This window comes from Arvicanthis niloticus, chromosome 5, assembly GCF_011762505.2.
Source record: "Arvicanthis niloticus isolate mArvNil1 chromosome 5, mArvNil1.pat.X, whole genome shotgun sequence".
Taxonomy (NCBI): domain Eukaryota; kingdom Metazoa; phylum Chordata; class Mammalia; order Rodentia; family Muridae; genus Arvicanthis; species Arvicanthis niloticus.
Window position 1 is genome coordinate 9,141,946 of NC_047662.1, and position 5,658 is coordinate 9,147,603.

The window sequence follows — 5,658 nt, forward strand, 5'->3', positions numbered from 1 at the left end:
ATGCCCTAAAGTAATGGGATTAAGGCATGTGCCACCACTACCCAGCTAGAATGCAGATTTAGCCAGTCAGTGTATTACACGATTTTTTAACCAGAACCAATTGAGTTGACCACCAGCAAGCGGGCTCTCTCGTTCTCACTCTCTTTCTCTCCTTCTATCTCTTTTCTCTCTCTCCTCTCTCTCTTCCTCTCTCTCCTCTCTCTCTCCTCTCATCTCATTTCATGCCTGACTCTTCTCTTTCTCTGCCCCCTGACCTTGGTCTTTGGGGCAGTGAGCACAATTGCCCAAGAGCAGCTTCCCAAGACATTGCACTTAATACATTCTAATCTGGCATGAACTGGCTCATTTGAGAAGCAGAGAACAAAATAACTTATGGAATTGCCTAGTGGTTTGTCTCCTCTGTTCTGCTCTTCAGCCATATTTCTGAACAATCCTAGTAAACAAACATGTGTATCCTAGCATCCTGTCTCTAACAGAGAGGGTCAGCGCAGTACTCATCTTTGGGGTGTTTTAGAGCGCATCCTCCCTCATCTAAATTCTATGTGGTGTGACTTACTCTCTCCTAAGCACTGTAATTCCTTTACATCATAAATCCTGCTCTTCTACACCACAGCTTATATTGGAGTGCTACCCAATGCATGAGACGCCTTTTACAACCTCCACAAAATGAACTCCAAATGGATCTTACAACGAAATCTTAAATGCTAAGGTCAGAAGTTGTAGAAGTTACTAAGAGAAACTAGGGCTCCTCAAGTGTTTCTGCACACTGCACACAAGCCCATACTCCAAATGCTTGGTGCAAAAGGAGCCCTCAGAGTGAAATTATTCAGAGACAATAACAAGACCTGCAGAATGACTAGGACTAAAAGAGACCCCACAGATGTGGCCACACCTGGCCACCACTTACCACTCAGACCCAGAGAAAAGCCACCACACCAACATCAGAGGCTCAGCCACCTGCTCCTCTCCATGTGGGCAGTGGTTCTGTGCTCACCTTGTAGCAGGTTCAGACCTTGCCTGAGGGTCCCTCGGAGCACCCAGGTGCACTTCCCACTCTTCCTCCTGAAATCAAGGTGGAGAGCTTGCATCTGTGAGTCTCAAAATTAACCAGGAAGCTTCCTCAGCCCAGGAACCTGTAACCTCCTTGAATGCTGGGAATTGTAGTTCTTTGGAAATAACAAAGGCTCATGGTAAACTATGGTAGCTTAATTAATCTTTCAGATACAAGCCCCTGTAAGATGTGACTGAGGTTGTTCCAGCTGGCAAATTCCGGGGCATTTTTCAGACCAAAATCCATCTCTTGGTTAGTATGTAATACTAAATAAATGCCTGCTTTCAATTTGGTTTAAAATCTTTGAGTGGGTTTTTTCCACCAAAAATCAGGTTTAACCCACTAAGGTCCATAGGGAGATAACTCTACCCCATAATTGCACTTCAGTCCCTGTACTGGAAAGTGAGCTGAGCTGCCAAGGTTGCTAAGTGTCCTGAGAGCCAGATTTTCACATCAGGCAGCTGAAGTGGGATCCTCACAGAAACAAGCAGTCTCTAGTAGAAGCTAAGATAAGCAGTTAGCCAGAGGGGTTCCAGCACAAACAGGCTGAGATAAGTTAGCAAGGATATCTTGACCTTGGGTTCCTAGAAATGGAGTTGGGTAATTTTCTATAGAATTCTTGATCAAAGAGATCCAATTCTAGTTCAAACTGAAATGGCCTCAGCAACAATACAGATGGAGGAGAGGTGGCATTGACTTGCTTGCTCTGTCATAACATGATGTGTGATGGCTTGTAGGTAATGGAAATTGAACCCAGGTCCTCTACAAGGGCATCCAGTGTTCTACATGATTGAGTCATCTCTCTTCAGCCCTTGGTATAAATTAACATTTCATCTTATCTGGTTCTCAAGATCAACACTGAGAACAGAGTGGGAAAACTGACTACACATTCTACCTGCTCTGGCAACTGTGGGTGATTGGTTGCACATTATGCAGGCTAGAACATTTGCTAGGGCAAACTTGATAAGATGCTGTGAAAAAAAATAAAATTAAAGGTGCAGAGTAGACGGGTGGTGGTGGAGCATGCCTTTAATCCCAGCACTTGGGAGGAAGAGGCAGGCGGATTTTTGAGTTCGGGGCCAGCCTGGTCTACAAAGTGAGTTCCAAGACAGCCAGGGCTATACAGAGAAACCCTGTCTGGAAAAAAAAAAAAACAAAAAAAAAACCAAAAAAAAGGTGCAGAGTAGGTGGCAGCTCACACTTGGTTGCTGAGCTGAGGTATGGGAATCTTTATTTCCTGACAAGCCTGTGTGATGTCTTTATAAAAAGAAAAATAGAAAGAGAGCCAGGCAGTGGTGGCACATACCTTTAATTCCAACACTTGGGAGGCAGAGGCAGGTGAATTTCTGAGTTCAAGGCCAGACTGGTATACAGAGTGAGTTCTAGGACATCCAGAGCTATACAGAGAAACCTTGTCTCAAAAAACAAAAACAAAACAAAACAAAACAAAAAAAACCAAAGAGAAAGAGAATATGTTCTATGGGTGTGTATCATCCCTTCCCCCTGAGGGAAGAGCCACACAACAGTACAATATAGAATAGAGTTTATTCAGGGCATGGGGAAGGGAGTTAAGAGGGTAGTAGAGGCAGAGAAAGCCACTGAGAGATAGAGAAAGCGAAAGAGTGAGAAAGGAGAGGAGGGGAACGGAGGGTGCCAGAAGGAAGGAGAGGAGAGGAGAGGAGAGGAGAGGAGAGGAGAGGAGAGGAGAGGAGAGGAGAGAAGAAGAGGAGGAGTAGAGGAGTAGAGGCTGGCCATGAGCTCCTGGAAAGAGGGGGGAAGGGTGAGGGGACAGATGGGGGAGCAAGAAGGCAAGAGAGCAAGAGAGCAAGAGTTCAAGAGAGAAAAGAGAGGTAAGCAGCACTTTTTACAATGGGCAAGGACTACCTGGCTATTGCCAGGTAACTATGGGGAGGAGCCTACCTGGCTGTTGCCAGGTAACTGTGGGGGTGGAGTTTAAACAGAATGATAACAGCCTGGAATACATAGGAAGAACATAGGAAGATCTGTGTCTAAATATAATGGAAGCCTGGGGTGGGTGTACTTGCTTTCTATCCCAGCGCTACTGAGGTGTGGAGTAAGCAGATCTCCCTTAGTTGAAGACCATCTTAGGATGGCTGCTAGTACTTCCTTAGTACGTTTCTAGAACCTACAACATCTCTCTCACTGTGCCTGATTTCCCTCACCTCTCAAACTCAAGGAGGAATCCTGTTAAAACATGTTCAACCTTGTCTCTAAATCCTCTCAGACCCTGAGCTCCATCCCTCTGCCCTCAGCCCTCACTGTACTCTAACCATCATCTCATCCTGACTCTTCCTCACACACCAAGCTCCTGACTGTGCAGGGCTTTCACATCTTCACCTAATGGAGTATCCTTTAGAATTGTACCTGAGAGTTCCTAGATCTCTGCTCTGGTCACCTTCTCAGACCTCTCTTGGGATGTCTACCCTGTGGCATGCAGCCACTTGCTCTGGCCTTCTGCTTTCCAGCAAGTGTCACTATTCAGTATTGTATCACAGAGTTCCTTGGTGACTCCTCTTGGAACTCTTTAGAATGTGGCATCCTCAAACAGAAAACCTTGTCTAGCCTCCCTCTCTTTGCCCAGGTAATAAAGTAAGCCAGGTCCCTGCATATTATCTTGACACTGGAAAATGGAAACAAAAGTGTTGATTTGCAGGCCAGCCTGGGCTACATGGAACCCTGTCTCTAAAAAGAAGGAAGCATGGAGTTACAGGTCTTCAATCTCAGAGCTCAAGAGGGATACCCAGTTCACTAACATAGTTACTATGTCTAAGGTGGGTATCTACATGGGCCCTATTCACTGAACCCTTGGGTACCACATTCATAGCTCTTAGGAATGCTGTTCCCCAGAGCAACAACAGTCACTGTCTTACCTCACTCCCACACAGGCCATGGAGGCAGAAGGGGACTGGTGGCAAAGACGGATTTGAACCTTCACCTTTATGTTCCTATCATACATCCCATATCCTAGTCAAGATCAGAGTCAAAGGGTATCCTGCTTAAGCCTGTTGGAGAACAAAGTAGCTGCAATCGGGAGAAGAGAAGAGATGAAAGACCCTTTGGTTCCCATATAAAGTGGGTAGAGAGGGACCATCCTCAGTATGGTGTTCTCAAGGGAGGCTTAGTGAAGTCATATAACTTAGGCATTCAAGGCCAAGTCAACATGGACTGAGTTTAGGGTGACCTAGTGTAAACCAGTGGGGATACAGAGCTGCTGTCCCAGGGAGGAGGATCATGGCTACTCAGGGGGTTTTCCATAGTTGTACACAACAGATGCCTTTAACCTTTGTCTTCCACAGCACTGTCTGCTGGGCTAGAACATCCTGGCAGTGTCAACGTCCTGAAAATGCTGTTTGACAAAGTTCTAGTGCTTGAATGACCTAGACTGACCCTTCACTGCCCTTGGAGGGAATTTACTACACACCTTTTGCTTATAGTTATATTTCTCATTGTTAAAAGCATGTGCCTGAAAGATAGAGCTGAGATGACAAAAAGCTCCTGCAAACAAGAATGAAATTAATGAAAGTTTCCCTGGGGTGGGGAGTGGGGGGGGGGGAACACTTAGGCAGAAAATTGAGCCTTTCTTAGAATATGTTGTTACTTGGACATGGATTTAGGTCACCAATGGATGTTATTAGTAAGCATGACACAGAAGATTTGAGAAAAGATATTAGAGAAGAAAAAACTTAGGGAAAGTCTAGAAGCTGAAAAACTAATTAAATCACTAGGTTCCTATGTTTAGCTTCAGAAATAAGAAACTAATGTAAATAGGAAGAGATTTTGATCAGACAGTTACTGACAAGACTTGGTGCCTTCCTGAAGGCAAAAGCCAGCAGTTTGAGGAATCCTGATGTTCTTCTATTCTTTATATGACTGGAATAAAGATAGGAACCACTTTGAAACAAGGATTCATGAGGAAAACATTTTCACTTAGTGAACTGCCTGTCTTCCTGAACAAACTTGTCATATCAGAACTTTTCTGATATTATAGAAAAACAAACAACAGCCACTTTCTTTAAGAAAGGGGCTGCACGGTGCTTATAGAACTAAAAAAAAAAAAAAGGATGGTGGTCTTATGCCAAATATAAAAGAAATATAATGGAAGGAAAGGAAGGATTCAACAAGGGTCAGAGAGGTTGAACTTTTGTAGAAAGCCAATCTTAATACAATAGGTATCAACAGGTTGTAGGAAATAACTTTTGCTATTTTAACTCTGTGCTGAACTGAATCAGAATAAAATTCAATACAGTAATCCTGCCTAGACTTTAGGTAAACTGCAAAGCTTTAAAACAATAATCTTAAGGAAGAAAATACTGAGTGAAAAGAAAGTTGATTTTATCCTAATGTTAATTTTTAGTTCTCATAAAATTGTGGTTTGCTTGCTTTATTCCTCGTTCAATATTTTTATGTAATCGAGGAAAATTTTAGATGTAAATGTATTTTGGAAAGCTGTTTAATCAATGAATAAAGCTTCTGAGGAAAGGATTGTATGTATAAAATCTGTGAGAGACACAGGATATCTGAGTAAGTCAAGCCATGCTGAATGTACTTCCTCTCTGTCCTGTCTCTCATGAAATCAAACTGAAACA

General features: G+C 43.5%; 1 pseudogene; it reads right to left on the reverse strand.

Moving 5' to 3' along the window:
* The window catches only part of LOC117708372 (uncharacterized), a 24,602-nt pseudogene extending 23,514 nt beyond the window's left edge, over positions 1–1,088 (reverse strand).
* Positions 1,089–5,658: the final 4,570 nt, after the last annotated feature.